Source organism: Canis aureus, chromosome 36 (assembly GCF_053574225.1).
Source record: "Canis aureus isolate CA01 chromosome 36, VMU_Caureus_v.1.0, whole genome shotgun sequence".
In the NCBI taxonomy this organism is placed as follows: domain Eukaryota; kingdom Metazoa; phylum Chordata; class Mammalia; order Carnivora; family Canidae; genus Canis; species Canis aureus.
In genome coordinates this window covers 18745469-18764733 of record NC_135646.1, presented here as the reverse complement: position 1 = coordinate 18764733, position 19265 = coordinate 18745469, and the positions used below count along the sequence as shown (strand labels likewise).

The 19265-nt window shown below is 37.7% G+C and overlaps 1 protein-coding gene and 1 long non-coding RNA gene across 52 annotated transcripts in view; one reads left to right on the top strand and one right to left on the bottom strand.

Annotated features, from left to right (window-relative positions):
- Positions 1–19265, top strand: part of ABI2 (abl interactor 2) — a 119593-nt gene that overhangs the window by 37050 nt on the left and 63278 nt on the right. The window contains exon 1 of one of the 50 annotated variants that reach the window (XM_077885154.1): positions 256–277. The exons of the other annotated variants lie outside the window; for them this stretch is intronic. The gene's annotated coding sequence lies outside the window, so the exon portion shown is untranslated. Of the gene's footprint in view, positions 1–255; positions 278–19265 lie in introns of those variants that run through there. 50 annotated transcript variants of the gene reach the window in all.
- Positions 1–19265, bottom strand: part of LOC144305975 (uncharacterized) — a 38194-nt gene that overhangs the window by 545 nt on the left and 18384 nt on the right. Inside the window, exon 3 of one of the 2 annotated variants that reach the window (XR_013373005.1) lies at positions 18251–18451. The exons of the other annotated variant lie outside the window; for it this stretch is intronic. This is a non-coding gene — a long non-coding RNA (uncharacterized LOC144305975). Of the gene's footprint in view, positions 1–18250; positions 18452–19265 lie in introns of those variants that run through there. 2 annotated transcript variants of the gene reach the window in all.

Here is a 19265-nt window from a genome sequence, read left to right as displayed (position 1 = left end):
TATTCCCCATCCTTTCACCCATATTAAATTGTGTCTTATGTCTTATAACTGGAATGAATCACCCATGTTGAGGATCTCAGAGGAACCTATAAAGAGGGTCAGAATTTGGTGTTAGGATAGAGCATTGACATCAGATTGCTTTGAAATGGTCACGTAAATCCTTGCACTTTTCATTTCTCTTTTGCTTTCTTCTACTATGCTGCTTCTGATTCTGGAGAAATGAACTGGAAGCAGCAGCATGAAGGGGGGAAGAAGAGTGAAGAAGCAGAAGAGCAAGGTAGAAGAATAATGAAAGAACACACATTGCTCTAATTCTGGCTTATGTAATTTTCAGCTTAGGCCTGAGTGGAGGAATTAAAATGAAAATTGAATTTCCGATTTAGATTGAAATGATCTTTTTAATGTTTGAAAATGAAACTATTTTAATACCTGAAAATTACTAGAAAAGCTACAAAATCTGGTGGCATAATCTAGGAACAGGAAAAGGAGACCCCCAACATAGCATGAGTTGGAGGAAAGATTTAGTTAATTTCATTTTATTACATTTTCTAATTATAAATAACTGTGCAGAGAACATCTGTGAACAGTTTTTATCTACATTTCTCTTTAACATAGTTTCCCAGAAGTGGGTGTAAGAGTATGAACATTTTAAAGACATTTGGCATATCTTGCCAAATTACTTTCTAGAAAGATTGTATCTGTAAAACATTTTAACCAGTTGTGTGGATGGTTATCTTTCTTCACCTGTCTTCACCAGGCTTGATTGTTGTTTTTGAAATTTTTTGTTAGCTTAAAGCTGCAAAAATGTGTATCTTTTAATTTACTTTGCTTCAGTTATGATAGAGTAATAGCAAACATTATCAAGTTTTTGGTGGTTGCTAAGTATGTGTTTCACTTTATTTAATATTAAGTCTTCTGAGATAAATACTAATCTTCAGTATAGAAGTGAGAAAATTGAGACTTAGTAGACTTCTCAAACTTTAATATGCATACGAATCACCTAGGCATCTTGTTAAAACAGATTCTAAATCAGTAATTCTAAGATTTGATCCAGCCTTCTGAATTTCAAACAAGTGGGTTCTGTATGATACCGTTGATACTAGTCAGACTATACTTTGAGAGACGGATGCTTGGAAGTTTAAAATCTTGCTTATGGTGACATAGCTAGTAAATGGTGGAGCCCAAATATGTTTGATTTCAGGCTTTAAGCATGAAGCTGTGCTGTGCTAGTGAGATTAAACTTTTTTTTTCTTGTTTATTCCTTATTTTAATTTATTTCATGAATATTCTGATCTATCCTTTGCTCTACTTTTGTGTTTTTCCAAATGGTTTTCTGTCTTTACCTCTATTGGTTTTACGGTTTTTTTGTTTGTTTTTTGTTTTAAGTAGGCTTTGTTTTTAGACCAGTTTTAGGTTTACTGAAAAATGGAAGTGTACAGTTACATATACCCCTAACCCCACCTCCTCCCAGTTGCCCCTAATTAATGTCTTGTGTTAGTGTGGTACGTTTGTTATAACTGATGAGCCAGTGTCTATAATTGTTCTTAACTAAAGTCCATTAGGGTTCAGGTTTGGTGTTACATATTCTCTGGGTTTTGACAAATTACAATTTCATAAAGTATAATTTCACTGCCCTGAAATTTCCCTGTGTTCCACCTATTCAACCCTCCTTCCTTCCCCACAAACCCCTAGCAATCGCTGATCTTTTTACTGTCTCCATAGTTTTACTTTTTCTAGAATGTCATATAGCTAGAATAATATAGTATGTAGTCTTTTCACTTTGGTTTCTTTCACTGAGCAGTATACACTTAAAACTTCCTCTGTCTTTGTAAGGTTTCATAGCTCATTTCTTTGTATTGCAGAATAATATTCCCTTGTATGATGTACCACAATTTGTTTATGCATTCACCTATTGAAGCACATTTTTGTTGCTTCCAAGTTTTGGCAATTATAATTAGTTGCCAAAATATCCTTGTGAGGTTTTTGTATAAACCTAAATTTTCAGCGCATTTACCAAGGAGCATAATTTCTGTATCATGTAGTAAAAGTATATTTAGTTTTGTAAGAAACTGCCGAACTACTTTCCATTTCACCAGCAGTAAAAGAAAATTCTTTTTTTTTTATTGGAGTTCGATTTGCCAACATATAGTATAACACCCAATGCTCATCCCGTCAAGTGCCCTGCTCAGTGCCCATCACCCAGTCACCCCATCCCCCCTCCCACTTCCCCTTCCATTACCCCTTGTTCATTTCCCAGAGTTAGGAGTCTGTCACCTTCTCTAATATTTCCCACTCATTTTCTCTCCTTTCCCCTTTCATCCCTTTCACTATTTTTTACATTCCCCCGAATGAATGAAACCATATAATGTTTGTCCTTCTCCGATGGACTTACTTCACTTAGCATAATATCCTCCAGTTCCATCCACATTGAAGCAAATGGTGGGTATTTGTCATTTCTAATGGCTGAGGAATATTCCATTGTATGTGTAGACCACATCTTCTTTATCCATTCATCTTTCAGTGGACACCGAGGCTCCTTTTTTTTTTAAAGATTTTATTTATTATTTATTATTTATTTATTTATTTATTTATTTATTATTATTTATTTATTCATGAGAGACACAGGGAGAGAGAGGCAGAAACACAGGCAGAGAAGTAGGCTCCATGCAGGATATGGAACTCGATCCCGGCTCTCCAGGATCATGCCTCTGGCTGAAGGCAGCACTGAATTGCTAAGCTACCCTGGCTGCCCAACACCGAGGCTCCTTCCACAGTTTGGCTATTGTGGACATTGCTGCTATAAACATCGGGGTGCAGGTGTCTTGGTTTTTCACTGCATCTGTATCTTTGGGGTAAATCCCCAGTAGTGCAATTGCTGGGTGGTAGGGTAGCTCTATTTTTAACTCTGAGGAATCTCCACACAGTTTTCCAGAGTGGCTGCACCATTTCACATTCCCACCAACAGTGCAAGAGGATTCCCCTTTCTCCACATCCTCTCCAACATTTGTGGTTTCCTGCCTTGTTAATTTTCCCCATTCTCATTGGTGTGAGGTGGTATCTTATTGTGGTTTTGATTTGTTTTTCCTTCATGGCAAGTGATGCGGAGCATTTTCTCATGTGCTTGTTGGCCATGTCTATGTCTTCTTTGGTGAAATTTCTGTTCATGTCTTTTGCCCATTTCATGATTGGATTGTTTGTTTCTTTGCTGTTGAGTTTAGTAAGTTCTTTTCTTTTCTTTTCTTTTCTTTTCTTTTCTTTTCTTTTCTTCTCTCCTCTCCCTCTCCCTCTCCCTCTCCCTCTCCCTCTCCCTCTCCCTCTCCCTCTCCCTCTCCCTCTCCCTCTCCCTCTCCCTCTCCCTCTCCCTCTCCCTCTCCCTCTCCCTCTCCCTCTCCCTCTCCCTCTCCCTCTCCCTCTCCCTCTCCCTCTCCCTCTCCCTCTCCCTCTCCCTCTCCCTCTCCCTCTCCCTCTCCCTCTCCCTCTCCCTCTCCCTCTCCCTCTCCCTCTCCCTCTCCCTCTCCCTCTCCCTCTCCCTCTCCCTCTCCCTCTCCCTCTCCCTCTCCCTCTCCCTCTCCCTCTCCCTCTCCCTCTCCCTCTCCCTCTCCCTCTCCCTCTCCCTCTCCCTCTCCCTCTCCCTCTCCCTCTCCCTCTCCCTCTCCCTCTCCCTCTCCCTCTCCCTCTCCCTCTCCCTCTCCCTCTCCCTCTCCCTCTCCCTCTCCCTCTCCCTCTCCCTCTCCCTCTCCCTCTCCCTCTCCCTCTCCCTCTCCCTCTCCCTCTCCTCTTTTCTTTTCTTTCAGATTTTATTCATAAGTGAGACAGAGAGAGAGAGGCAGAGTAGAGACGCAGGCAGAGGGAGAAGCAAGCTCCATGCAGGAAGCCCGACATGGGACTCCATCCCAGGTCTCCAGGATCACTCAATCCTGGGTCTCCAAGATCAGGCCCTGGGGTGAAGGCGGCGCTAAACCACTGAGCCACCCGGGCTGCCCAATAAGTTCTTTATAGATCTTGGATACTAGCCCTTTATCTGATATGTCATTTGCAAATATCTTCTCCCATTCTGTAGGTTGTCTTTGAGTTGTGTTGACTGTTTCTTTTACTGTGCAAGCTTTCTATCTTGATTAAGTCCCAGTAGTTCATTTTTGCTTTTGTTTCCCTTGCCTTCATAGATGTATCTTGCAAAAAGTTGCTGTGGCCAAGTTCAAAAAGGGTGTTGCCTATGTTCTCCTCTAGGATTTTGATGGATTCCTGTCTCACATTTAGATCTTTATTCATTTTGAGTTTATCTTTGTGTATGGTGTAAGAGAATGGTTTAGTTTCATTCTTCTGCATGTGGCTGTCCAATTTTCCCAGCACCATTTATTGAAGAGACTGTCTTTTTTTCCAGTGGATAGTCTTTCCTCCTTTGTCGAATATTAGTTCACCATAGAGTTGAGGACCCATTTCTAGGTTCTCTGTTCTGTTCCATTGATCTATGTGTCTGTTTTTGTGCCAGTACCACACTGTCTTGATCACAGCTTTGTAGTACAACTTGAAATCAGCATTGTGATGCCCCCGGCTCTGGTTTTCTTTTTCAGTGTTCTCCTGGCTATTTGGGGTCTTTTCTGATTCCACGTAAATCTTAAGATGATTTGTTCCAACTCTCTGAAGAAAGTCCATGGTGTTTTGATAGGGATTGCGTTGAATGTGTAAATTGCCCTGGGTAGCATTGATATTTTCACAATATTAATTCATCAATCCATGAGCATGGAATATTTTTCCATTTCTTTGTGTCTTCCTCAATTTCTTTCAGAAGTATTCTGTAGTTTTTAGGGTATAGATCCTTTACCTATTTGGTTAGGTTTATTCCTAGGTATCTTACGCTTTTGAGTGCAATTGTAAATGGGATTGATTTCTTAATTTCTCTTTCTTCCGTCTCATTGTTAGTGTATAGAAATGCCACTGATTTCTGGGCATTGGTTTTGTATCCTGCCACACTGCTGAACTGCTGTATGAGTTCTAGCAAGTGCTAGTAAAAGAAAATTCTTGTTCCACATTCTCTTTAGCATTTGGTGGTGTTAGTATTTGGTATTTTAGCCATTCTAATAGGTGTGTAGTGTTATCTCATTGTTTTACTTTGCAATTCCCTTGTGACAGACTTGAACCTTTTCATATGCTTAGTTGCCATCTGTTTATCTTCACTGGTGAAGTATCTGTTTAGATATTTTGGTTTTTTGAAGATTTTGTTTATTTTATTTGTGTGTGGGAGAGGAGAGAGGGGCAGAGGGAAAGACAGAATCTCAAGCAGACTCAGGACTGAGTACCGAGCCTGGTGTGGGGCTCAGTCCCACGATTGTGAGATCATGACCTGAGCTAAAACTAGGAGTTGGACACTCAAGCAACTGGGCCACTCAGGCACCTATGATCTTTTATTTTTTTAAAAAAGAAATTTGATTGTTTACTTATTCTTGAGGTTTTTTTTTTTTTTTTTTTTTTTTGGTCTTTAAGAAGGCTCTACACCCAGCTGGGGCTTGAACTCATGACCCTGACATCCAGAGTCACGTGCTCTACCAACAGCCAGTCAGGTGTTCCTATATTCTTGAGTTTTAAGAGTTCCTTACACATTTCAGATGGCAGTCTTTTATCAGATGTGTCTTGTAAAATTTTTTTCTCATTTTGTGGCATATTTTTTCAACGTAACTTTTTTTTCCCCAGGGTTTCACAGCGTAACTTTTTTACAGAGTTGAAGTTTTAACTTTTCTGTCTCAAATTTGTTTTTATATTTATGTCTTTCACTCTCTTGGGTATAGATTTTTATTTCCATTTTAAAATGTCATTTTATAAATTAAAACATTTTGTGATATAACACTTATGGAGATCATGGTTGTCTTTTTGACCATTGCTTTCTTTATATTTAGCAGAATTTCTCCATCTAAAGCTCAGATAACATGGCGATGCCTGGGTGGCTCAGCGGCTTAGCACCTGCCTTTGGCCCAGGGCCTGATCCTGGAGTCCTGGGATCAAGTCCCGCGTTGGGCTCCCTGCATGGAGCCTGCTTCTCCCTCTGCCTGTGTCTCTGCCTCTCTCTCTCTCTCTCTGTCTCATGAATAAATACATAAAATCTTTGAAAAGAAAAAAAAAAAAGATCAGATAACATAAAAGGGGCTGTCATTTCTTTTGAGCTCTTCCATTGTGCCAAGTTCTGTGCTGCGTTTATGGCATGCATGATGTTGTTTAATTTTCCGTCTTCTTCGCTCTCTATTTCTGTCATGTCCTATCTGTCTTTCCTTATTTCCCAAACCTGTCTTCTTTATTTTTATTTGATTACACTGCCTCATACTACAGAGATTAAAACCACTTACTAAATCTTCTTCATGTTTCCACCTTAACAAACCTTATACCTGCAGCGACTTTCTCCTTTTTTGTCTTTTTTTGTTAAAAGAACTATCTTCCTTCTGTCAAAGACCAGTTGCTCCATTTGAACTGTTTCTTATGTAAATACATGAGAAATACATGTTCCTTTGCTTTAACTCTCTTCTTCAAATGTTCCTGTCTCACTGGAACATTTATCTCAGCATGCAAACATGCTCTATCATCTCCCATCTTTTTTTGTTTTGTTTTTAGATTTTTATTTATTAAGCCAGATGTGGGGCTCAATCCCAGGACTCCAGGATCCTGACCTGAGTTGAAGGAAGATGCTTAACTGACTGAGCTACTCAGATCATCTCCCATCTTAGACTTTTTTCTAACCCTATATTCTCTTCTAGCTGTGCTCTCATTTTTTTGATTCCCTATATGAACAGACATTTTTGAAGGTTTATCTACCTGTGCTTCCTTTAATCCTAACATTCATGTTAATCTGGTTTCTATAGTACTATTAAACAGAAATGCCTTTTTTTCATATTCATCAAATGATCCCATATTGCCACAGCCATTCACTGGATGCTTTTCTGGCTTCATCTTTTCTTGACTTCTCAGTAGCATTGACCATGTCTTCCTTCTTGAAAGTATCTTCTCTTGGTTTCTATAATATTGCTTTCTTTGGTGTTTTACCTCATTTGTCCTTGACAGATTCTTTACTTTCTATATTATCTAGTCTCTGAAGGTTGAGTTCTGAAGGATAGTTCCTAGTCATCATCTATTCTCTTTATTCTCTACACCTCATTCTTTTCATTTTGTTTACATTTTTTTTGGTACCAGTACTTCATATTTCACACTGTTTATAGGTAGTGTTGGAGATACAAGGGTGCTTTGCATTTCCATGCTTTTAAATAGTGTGTATTTTTTCATTTTCTTTTTTTTTAAGATTTTATATATATATTCATGAGAGAGACAGAGGCAGACACAGGCAGAGAGAGAAGCAGGCTCCATGCAAGGAGCCCGATGGGGGACTGGATCCCGGGACTCCAGGATCACGCCCTGGGCCAAAGGCAGGTGCCAAACTGCTGAGCCACCCAGGGACCCTATTTTTCCTTTTCTTCTAAATTTCTTGACATCTGTCCCAAATAGGTTCCCACTGCTTTTTGATTTTCTTAGAGACAACTCAGATTCAACATGATTCTAGTAATGCATAAGTAGGAACAGACTTAAGGATTTAGCTGTATATCCTTTGAAAATAGAGACTAGTGATAAATAGTATTTGTGGAGGTGAGACCTTACATGTAATTGTGAAATTCTTACCTTTGAAATAGCAAAGGCTTCTTTGTCAATTTTGATGAGTTCTGTCTTGTAGATAATGTGTGTACTTGTGTAGTAAGCCATTTGTGTCTCCTTCAGTATTTTCTTAATGTATTATGGTTAAGTGCAGTGCCAACATCATAATAGTGAAGCTTCACTAGGAAGTAAAAGTATTTTTTGTTGATTTTATTATCAGAAATAGAAGAAATTGTCGCTGCTTGTTGATAGGGGAAGTGTGTTCATGCTATTGAGTTCATTGTTACTAAACACCCTTTTCCTGTAGCTAATGAAAGATCTTAGTAATGACTATATTTTGGGGATATAGGTATTTTTTAATTCTAACTGAAAACATTTGGAAGAAGTAATGGCTGTATTTTGCAGAAGAACAATTCTAAAGTGTAGTCTCAAAAAAATGAACATTCTTGGTTTGGTTTTATTTATTTTTATTTTAAAAAGATTTTATTTATATATTCATGAGAGTCACACACAGGGAGAGAGAGGCAGAGACAGAAGCAGGCTCCACGCAGGAAGCCCGACGTGGGACTCGATCCTGGGACTACAGGATCACGCCCTGAACCAAAGGCAGGCGCCAAACCGCTGAGCCACCCAGGGATCCCCCCCTTAGTTTGGTTTTAAAATAGGATTATCCTGGATTGTACTTTGGAGTGGCATTGATCCAGAGGTCTGAAAATGACTCTGAAAGTTCCAATTGTAGAGTTTAAAAAAATTGATAAAACCAAATGATCTACCATGAATTCACAAAGTTCATTCTCAGTTGATCCCATTATTATAACCTAAAGGACATGTATTTAAAAATACTTCTGTATTAGGCCATTAAGAAATTATCATTCTATCACCATTTGTTTTGTTTAGTGGTTTTTATTGTGATAAATATACATATTCTCCAATTAACCATTTGGAATTAAAATTCTCCATTTTAACCATTTTTAATTGTGCGAGTCAGTCGCATTAAGTACATTCACAGTGTTGTCCAACCATTATCACTTTCCATCTTCAGAACTTTTTCATTATTCCACACAAACTCTGTATCCATTAAATAATAGTCCCCCTCTCCTTCTCTCCTTTACTACACTTTATCTGTATGAATATGCCTATTCTAGGTACTTTATATAAGTGGAATCATAGCATTGGTCTTTGACATCTTGCTTATTTCACTTAGGTTTTCAAGGTTTATCCACATCATGGAATGTACCGGACTTTTTTTCTTTTTTAGGTTTAATTATATCCCATTGTAACCACCAAATTTTATTTTATTATTATTATTTTTTAAAAGATTTTATTTATTTATTCTTGAGTACACAGAGAGAGAGGCAGAGACACAGGCAGGGGGGAAGCAGGCTCCATGCAGGGAGTCCGAGGCAGGACTTGATCCCAGGACTCCAGGATCATTCATGTACTGGGCCGAAGGCAGGCGCCAAAACACTGACCCACCTGGGAATCCCCACCACCAAATTTTATTATCCATTCGTCTGTGGAGGGACATGTAGGTTATCTCTACCTTTTCACTATTGTAAGCAATGCTGCTATGGACATTGGTGTACAGGTATCTTTTTCAGTACCTGATTCAAATCTTTTTGGTATATACCTAGAAGTGGGATTACTGGATCATATTGTAATTCTCTGTTTAACTCTTTGAGAAACTGCCAAACTGTTTTCCAGTTTCCACACCATTTTATGTTTCTACCAGCAGTGCACAAGGGTTCCATTTTTTGTTTGTTTGTTTCCCTGTCAGGATTGTTTTCTGTTTTTATTTTATTTATTTATTTATTTTGTAATAGCCATTCGAAATATGTATGGAGTAGTATCAAGTGGTTTTGGTTTGCATTTTTCTAATGATGTGATGTTGCACATGTTTTTATGTACTTTTTGGCCATTTGTTTATCTTTGGAGAAATAGCTACTGAATGTTTTACTCATTTTCTTATTGAGTCTTTTTTTGTCATTGAGTTACAGGAGTTCTTTATATATTCTGGCTATTGAACCCTTATCAGATACATGATTTGCAAATATTTTCTCCCATTCCATGAGTTGTCTTTTCACTGCCTTGATAGGATCCTTTGCACAAAAGTTAATTTTTTTGAAGTCGATTTTATCTGCTTTTTCTTTTGTTGCCTGTGCTTTTAATGTCATTTGTCACCTTTTAAAATTTATGTTCGCTTAGTGCACATATGACATTTAAAAATGTTTCAAAAGAAAAAAGTTACTCTTCCATTACCCTGACATTTTAACTGATGTAAATTTTCCCATTGCCCTTATGCATGTTTTTATATACTTAAATGCCTACTATGTTTTCTTTATAGTCATTTATAGATTTTTTTCATGATTAAAAGAAGAAATGAGGTAATATATAACAATGCAGTAACAAGTATTAATGTTACATAATATAACATATTAACATTTTTAATGACTGCATAATAGGTTTGCTTAATTTATTTTTACAGATGGAGGTTGTTCCTTTTTTTTGTTGTTATTTCTAACAATAAGCTTATTTTTTAGTGCAACCCTATTCTTAATTTAGGAAAATATAACAGTATTGGAATCTAGCACATTTTACCATAAGTATGTACCGACAAGTTCAGTATTACTGTAACTTTTAAGAGTCTTTGGCATCCTTGATGTGAGCTTTTCTTTCTTCATCTGTCAAAACAAGATGATCACAAAGCATATTCAAACTGTGTGGGCATATTTTTTAAAACTTGTTTTTCTTGTTAATTACTTGGTAAAAATGGTACTTTTTTTTTCATTTCCCCTTCCCTCCATTTGTATAGCTGAATATTTTCCCATGTTCATATCTCTCTTGTGTTCCTTTTTTGTCTATGTTTATCTAATTATGTTTTACTGTTTTTCACTATGACATGTATGACTCATTCTAATTTGAATACTGTACTATCATTTTTTTTTTAAGACTGCCTTCTCCATCTAGGAATCTGGAAGCAAAACATGAATATATTCTTTCGTAGGCATTATAGAGATTAATAGTTGAATAAATCTGAAGGCATAAGTATCTATTTCCAATGCTTCATATGCTCCTTCGACGAAACCTTTCTATTTGCATGTAATGACTGTCATATATTTTAGAATCTATTACTTGAATTTCAAAAATTTAGTGGTAGTGTATTTCTTTCAAATTTGGTTTAGTTATGAGATTTGTTGGGATTTAGAATTGAAAGCTCAGTAAATAGGTGTTCTAAGAATACTCCCCTCAGTCCCATTATTGAGTCAGATACTATGACTCATCTGTGAGCTAAGTACGGTAATTACACATGTGATATATTTTTTAAATTTTATTTATTAATTTTTAGAGAATGCATATGTGAGAGGAGGGAGGAGCAGAGGGAAAGAAGTAGACTCTGCTTGAGCAAGCCTGACACAGGGCTAGATCCCAGGACTTGGAGATTATGACCTGAGCCGAAACCAAGAATTGGATGCTCAACTGACTGAGCCAGGTGCCCCAGGGCTGAAAAATTCTTGAGAGAACATGGATTCATTTTGCTGTCCTACTGCATAGTAGGTTATGTGTTATGTAATATGTGTTCAATGGATAAGAGTTTATTGAAATAAACTTAATCATGGAGGGTCTAGAAGGAATTGTTTAATACTTTATTATTTTTTAAAGATTTATTTATTTATTTATTTATTTATTTATTTATTTATTTATTTATTTATGAGAGAGAGAGAGAGAGAGAGAGAGGCAGAGACACGGGAAGAGGGAGAAGCAAGCTCCATGCCGGGAGCCTGACGTGGGACTTGATCCCGGGACTCCAGGATCACGCCCTGGGCCAAAGGCAGGTGCTAAACCACTGAGCCACCCAGGGATCCCCATATTGTTTAATACTTTAGATGGGCTAACTTTTAATGGGAACTAAGTACGGACACTTTATCTAACTGGTTATATTTATAGTCACAACAAAAATAATTATATATTTTCCAGATAGTGTAATGCACTGGACTAGACTAGGCAAGAGATTTAGTGCTTGGGAAAAGAAAGAAACAGACAGTAGATCTCAAGGGTGTTACCTGTGGAGGAGAATTCTCTCCTGCATATTCCCACTCATACTCCCAGAATACTATAATTCTGTTCCTGCCCCCTCCCCATTATCTATACACATATATCTGACAAATCTGTGATTCTATTTAGTAGAAATAGAAAGAAAAAGTAATAGTAGGAACCTGATGATAATGATACTACAGTTTGGAGCAGCTCTAGAGGGTGTAAAGCTCTTATTCTTTTTATTTCCAAGTATCAATCCCAGAAGACCGAATTGAAAAGTTAAGTTTAAATTTTTTTCTTAGGGGTATACGATAACCATGAATAGCCTGGATTGTGCCAAACGTTATCCTTATATCACTTCTTCTACCCCATCCTCACTCTCACTGGTGAAGAAGTAACCATTATTTTCTGGAACCTTAAGGTAGATACAGTTCAATAAATAATATGTAACTTCTGTGTATAATGTGATATGAAGATACGTAAGACATAGTGCTTACCATCAAGGGCTTGCCACTAGGGGGTGTGTGGTGGTTTGGGTCAATGAAACATGCACATAAAAGATATGTGCTGTAAATCTGACAAAATGCTGTAGGAATTCTCAATTAAAAATAATGAATATCATAATCAGGAATGATTACCTTGAAGAGGCAGAGGTAGGTTGTTGGTAAAGTTGATGTGTTACAAATGAAGTAATAGTCAAAGGTACAGAGGTAAGAAATAATGACCTGTGTTTTCAGAACCATGAATCTCATTAGGCTATAATCTAAAGGGTCCTAGTAGGGTTGAATGGGAGATAAATTCTAGACCATATTAAGGGAGGCTGTAAGTGGTAAGTAGAGGAGTTTATATATAGCAGTAGGTAGCAGAAAGTGGTGGGGGGTTTCAGGACCGATTTACAAAGATTAATCTTCAGGACAATCTTCAGATTGTAAGATACTACCAACTGACCTGGAAGCTAGTATAAGTAGTACTAGTAAGATATAATGAGGACCTGAAGTAGAATATAGGCAGTGGAACTGAAAGAGTGCAGACATGGTTAGAATTTAAGTATATTGGCAATTGATAAGGTACAGGATACAGAGAGTTGGAAAGTATCTTAGAGGATAGAGTAATGATGATATGAACAGAATTAGGAGGAAGTGGTTTTGGGGAAGGTAATGAGTTGTGGGTACATTGAGCTTTTAATATACAGATGAGATACTGTGTAAACAAAAATAAGGGTTTGGGAGAGATGTGAGGTAAGCTATACATAGATACTAAAATTCTGTGCTTGGAATTGATACCTGAGGAAGGAATGAAGTTTCATTCTAAAGAGTGAAAGTATAGCAAGAAGACAAGTAGTTTGAAGACAGAACAGGAACATCTCCATGTAGAAAGTAATTGGTATCATGAAGGAAAGTCAAGAGATAGCAAGGTTGGAAGATTAATAACTGCATAATATGGACCTGCCAAGGAGGTTACTATTCTGTATAAGAAGCTGTCTTCAGGGCACCTGGGTGGCTCAGTGGTTGAGCATCTGACTTTAGCTCTGGTCGTGATCTTGGGATCGAGTCCCACATCAGGCTCCCCAAGGGGAACCTGCTTCTCCTTCTGCCTATGTCTTCACCTCTGTCTCTGTGTCTTTCATGAATAAATAATTAAAATCTTAAAAATCTGTCTTCATAGGACTACTTGTATTTACCAGAGCATACATCGTGTTTTTTTCAAATCTATGATATTTTTTTCTCTTATCTAAATGATTTTTTTCTTTCAGTAACTTAATCTTATTTAAGTTGGAGTATTAAATAGCTCGGTTGAGGGCAGCCCAGGTGGCTCAGCAGTTTAGCGCTGCCTTCAGCCCAGGGCCTGATCTGGAGACTGGGGATCCAGTCCCACGTCAGGCTGGCTCCCTGCATGGAGCCTGCCTCTCCCTCTGCCTGTGTCTCTGCCTGTCTCACTCTCTCTGTGTCTCTCATGAATAAATAAAATCTTAAAAAAAGAAATAGCTCGGTTGAAGTGTCAGATTGACTTTAGTGCATGACCTATAACTATAATATGGTCAATAGTTAAATAAATTTATAGGAGAAATTGTATAGTCACAAATATTTACTTATTAGACCTTGCTGCTTGGGAACTGCAAAACAACCTCTATTATAGTGCTGTTAACTGTTTCTTTTACATGAAATAAGATATCGTAGCTTCTTTTATCATTAATAGGCTTCTAGGTTAAAGACAAAGTAGAAATTTTAGTATCAGTTTTACTGAAATAATGTCTGTTTACATTTATTCCAGTCTTTATTGAACATTTATGGGGGAAAAAAATCTCAAACTTGCCGCTGAAGTGAGCACAAAAATCTTAAACGCCTGGGTGGCTCAGCGGTTGAGCATCTGCTTTCGGCCTAGGTCGTGATCCAGGATCGAGTCCCGCATCGGGGTCCCTGCATGGAGCCTGCTTCTCCCTCTGCCTGTGTCTCTGCCTCTTCTCTCTCTCTCTATGTCTCTCATGAATAAATAAATAAAATCTTAAATAAAAAAAAAAAGAATATCGGCTCTTGTTATACTAGATTCTTATAAAACCATAATGTTCTTGGATCAACTTATCCATAGTGTAGATGTGCAGCAACCTCAACCTTTTCTAAGTTCATTTTGAACTTAGAAATAAATAAAAAACTTTTGAGCCCCAAATAACTGTTTCAATAAGCATGCAAATGTAAAATACATTTCAGAAATATTTTAATAAATTGTTTTGGAACTTTTATGCCTTACAAATATTCCTTAGAATTGACTAGGACAAAACACTTAATTTTATTTTTTTGTTCTTTTGTATTAATTCATGTGTTGCAGGTAAAAAAAAAGTAATAGCTTTATTTTTTTCCTGACAAGGCAAGTAATACTTCCCTGAAGTTAAAAAAAAAAAAAAAAAAAAAGGCAAAAACAAAAAACTGGACCATATTTAAAAGTTTTGTTAAAAGACCCAAATAAATTGTATTCCCAGTATTCAGAGAAAGCTTATGTTAACATTTTGGCACTTATTTTTGTTTTTTTTTTTCTTGTGCTCATATTTACTTACACATAATAGGCACCTATAGGATTAGGATGATTAGTGTTGTTGCTTTGTAACCAGCTCTTTTGCAGTTAGTGATTTTGTAGCTGTATTTCCATCTCAGTACATAGCAGCACTGTTTTCATTACTACATGAATGTACTATAGAAATGCATTGTGTAATCAGTCTCATGTTTTTTCTCTTTTGTCATTTGCTGTGTCAGTGAACAGCCTTGTCTGTGCCTTTTTCGTATTTGATTATTTTTCTAAAATAGAATTAGAGCTATAAATGTAGTAGAGGTTTTTTGTGTTTTTTGTTTGTTTTAGATTTTATATTTATTTATTCATGAGAGACATACAGAGAGAGAGAGAGAGGTAGAGACATAGGCAGAGGGAGGCTCCATTCAGGGAGCCCGATGTGGGACTTGATCCTGGAACCCCAGGATCACGCCCAGAGCCGAAGGCAGACACTTAACTGCTGAAGCCACCTAGGAATCCCAGTGTAATGGAACTTATATAAACTCAGACTAGAATTGAGACCCTTGGACGAGAGGTATGTTTTTAGGATAAATTATGGCCTGATAAAGGCTCATTGTGTCAGACATAGGTGTATCAGATTATTGTTAGTTGATCATATGCTGAAGTGGTTCCAGAATTGCTATATTGAAGGACTGGAGGGATGGCTTTATATTTGAAAATGTATATTCTTAACATTCAAATTGAGCGGTGGAGAATCTTATAGAGGAGGTGGTGAGGATGGCTCTCTCAAAAGATGCCCATTAGAAATAACTGGGGCTAACGTTAATGCTTAAATAAAAATTATTGGTTTCTGAGTAAGTTCTGATTCCAGTATTATAATCTCATAACTTAGAAACCAAGACAGAATGAGCTTTTTACAAATTAAGAAGAAAAAATATATATGGTTGTTTATATAAAGAGTTGTTTATATATAGGGTGTTTATCCTATGAAAAAATTACTCCTGTCCCTCCCCATTGTGAACCTGTTTTTTTTTTTTTTTAATTAATTAATTAATTTATTTATTTATGATAGTCACAGAGAGAGAGAGAGAGGCAGAGACACAGGCAGAGGGAGAAGCAGGCTCCATGCACCGGGAGCCCGACGTGGGATTCGATCCCAGGTCTCCAGGATCGCGACCTGGGCCAATGGCAGGCGCCAAACCGCTGCGCCAACCAGGGATCCCATGTGAACTTGTTTTGGTTTTTAATGCAAAGTAATAATGATGTAAAATTTCCTGACATTGTTATTTGAAGATTAATAGGGAGTAGAGTTTCTTTCACTTAAGACTTGTCATAAAATTATTTATGTAATTAAAAAGATACGTATAATACAAGTAATCTGTGGGAATTTTACTTTTCTGAATCAGCTGTGTATGTTAATTCAGTTTTTTTCTTCATTATAAATCTATCTATGCACTTGACATAATTGACATTGTTTTCAACCTGCCATTTTCCTCATACTATCTATCATATTTTCCTTATTTCACTGTACTTTGTTTTTATTTACCTTGTTTAACTCACTTTAATAATTTATGTGAATCTTCTCTCATAATAGATCCTTGAGAGAGCAGTTAAGATGTTTTAAAATTCCTCAACTGTGAGCTCAATGTCTTACATATATGGTAGATGTGTTACAGTAAACTTTTTTCTTTTTTTGTAGCAGTGGCCCCACAGCTCTCCTTCTTTGTATCATTTGTCCTCAGCATTTGTTTCTATATGTCATTTTTTGTTATTTTTGTTTCACACAGTTTACGGGAACCAGATTTTTGCCTCTTCTATTTAAAGATATATTTATTTATTTGAGAGAGAAAGCACAAGAGCCTGAGTGGGAGTGGGGAGGGGGGGCAGAGAGAGAGAATCAGGGCAGCCTGGGTCGCTCAGCAGTTTAGTGCTGCCTTTGGCCCAGGGTGTGATCCTGGAGACCCGGGATTGAGTTCCGTGTCAGGCTCCCTGCATGGAGCCTGCTTCTGCCTGTGTCTGTGCCCCTCTCTCTCTCTCTCTGTGTCTCTCATGAATAAATAAAATCTTAAAAAAAAAAGAAAGAGAGACAGAGTGTGTCTTTCAAACAGACTCTCTGCTGAGTGCAGAACCTGACTCTGGACTCAGTCTTATGACCTATGAAATCATGAGCTGAGCTGGAACCAAGAATTGAATGCTCAACTGACTGAGCCACCCAGGTGCCCCATGATTTTTTTGCCTTTTTTTTTTTTTTTTTTTTTTTAGATTTTTATTTATTTATTCACGAAGGACACAGAGAGCGGCAGAGGGAGAAGCAGGCTCCATGCAGGAAGCCCGATGCAGGACTCGATCCCAGGACTCTAGGATCACGCCCTGGGCCAAAGGCAGATGCTCAACTGCTGAGCCACCCAGGTGTCCCGATTTTTTGCCTTTTTGTTTTTTTAAAGCCTACTTTTTTTTTTTTTAACACTTTTTAAAAAAGATTTTATTTATTTATTCATGAGAGACAGAGAGAGGCAGAGACACAGGCAGAGGGAGAAGCAGGCTCCATGTTGGGAGCCTAATGTGGGACTCAATCCCAGGACTCCAGGATCATGCCCTGGGCCAAAGGCAGATGCTAAACTGCTCAGCCACCCAGGGATGCCCCCCTCCCTCCTTTTTTTAAGATTTCATTTATTCATTCATGAAAGACGTATAGAGAGAGGCAGAGACATAGGCAGAGGGAGAAGCAGACTCCCTGTGTGGAGCCTGATGTGGGACTTGATCCCAGGACTCTAGGATCATGACCTGAGCCAAAGGCAGATGCTCAACCACTGAGTCACCTAGGTGCCCCTTTGCCTCTTCTATTAATGAAAATAGTTACTAAACTGTCTTACAGGGCAGTCCCGGTGGCGCAGCGGTTTAGCACTCCTGCAGCCCAGGGCGTGATCCTGGAGACCCTGGATCGAGTCCCACGTCGGGCTCTGCATGGAGCCTGCTTCTCCCTCTGCCTGTGTCTCTGCCTCTCTCTCTCTCTGTGTGTCTCTATGAATAAATAAATAAAATCTTTTAAAAAAAAACTGTCTTACACAAAACTGAATTTTGTATAAGAATGAGTATCATAGATAAATGAATTGTTTCTAGTTTACTGAATTATTTTGTGGGAATAACATTCTGTTATTCTGTGAGAAAAAAATATCTCCCTTAGTCTACATGTGTCCTCCCTTAGTCTACATAAGGGCTATTACATTAATGTTTACAGGACTATATTTGCATTCTTTTTTCATATTTACATATGAACTGACATAGTAAATTTTTTTTTAAGATTTTATTCACCTATTTTAGAGAGAGAGAGAGAGAGAGTATGAGCTAGGGGAGGGTCTTAGGGAGAGGGAGAGAAATTCTAAGCAGGCTCCTTGTCCAGACACAGAGCCCAATGCGGTGCTTGATTTCAGGACCCTGAGATCATGACCTGAGCTGAAATCAAGAGTTGGGTACTTAACTGACTGAGCCACCCAGGTGGCTGACATAGTAAATCTTAGGCTTGAGTAAAGGACAAACCTATTGATTGATTGACATACCCGCCTCTTTTTTTTTGTTTTTTTTTTAAGATTTATTTATTTGAAAGAGAGGGCACGGGATGGTGGGAGGGGCAGAGGCAGAGGGAGGGGGAGAGAGAATCCCAGGCCGCTCTGCAGCAAGAGTGGAGCCCGATGCGGGGCTCCATTCCATGACACTGAAATCATGACTCCAGGGGAAATCAAGAGTCAGAGGCTCAACTGACTGAACAACCCATGTACTCCAAGGACAAACCCTTTAAATGAAAAGAAAGAAATCTGCCTGTGTTAACTTATTTTGAAAAGTACATTTAATTTTTATGCTAATGTTTAATGTTCAAACATAAAATTGCATATAAATTATTTATGATTACACCTCTCTTGTAACAACTATAAATATGTAATTTATAAGCAAAACAAAACTACTGAATAAATAAAGTATAAGTCAGAAACAGTAATGTCATGGATTATATTTTGCCAAAACTCAGTTGTCCTTGAAATTTGAATATGGTGGTGGTCGTTTACCAATTCTTTTTTTTTTTTTATTTTTTTTATTTTTTTTTTATTTTTTTTTTTTCGTTTACCAATTCTTTTGAGCAATATTATAGAGCGTACGATGGACTGGCCCTGTGGCAGTTCCTTGGAGTGACTTAAGTCTCCTAGTTCTTTAAGCAATTGCAAACGCTTTATTTGTTTATTTTTTATTTTTAAAAAAGATTTTATTTATTCATTCATGAGAGACAGAGAGAGGGAGAGAAGCAGAGACACAGGCAGAGGGAGAAGCAGGCTCCATGCAAGGAGCCTGATGCAAGACTCAATGGGTCTCCAGGATCACGCCCTGGGCCAAAGGCAGGCACTAAACCACTGAGCCACCCAGGGATCCTAATTGCAAACTCTTTTTAAAAACTTATATTTGTTTGTACAGTACAGTGTAATGTATATTTGGTCATTGTTTGATGTGAATGCATTATTTATATATTAAGTTGGTTTTAACCAACCTATCTTCCTAAAATGGCTATACCATTTTGAATTCCTACCAGCAGTGAATGAGAGAATTTCTAGTATTCTACA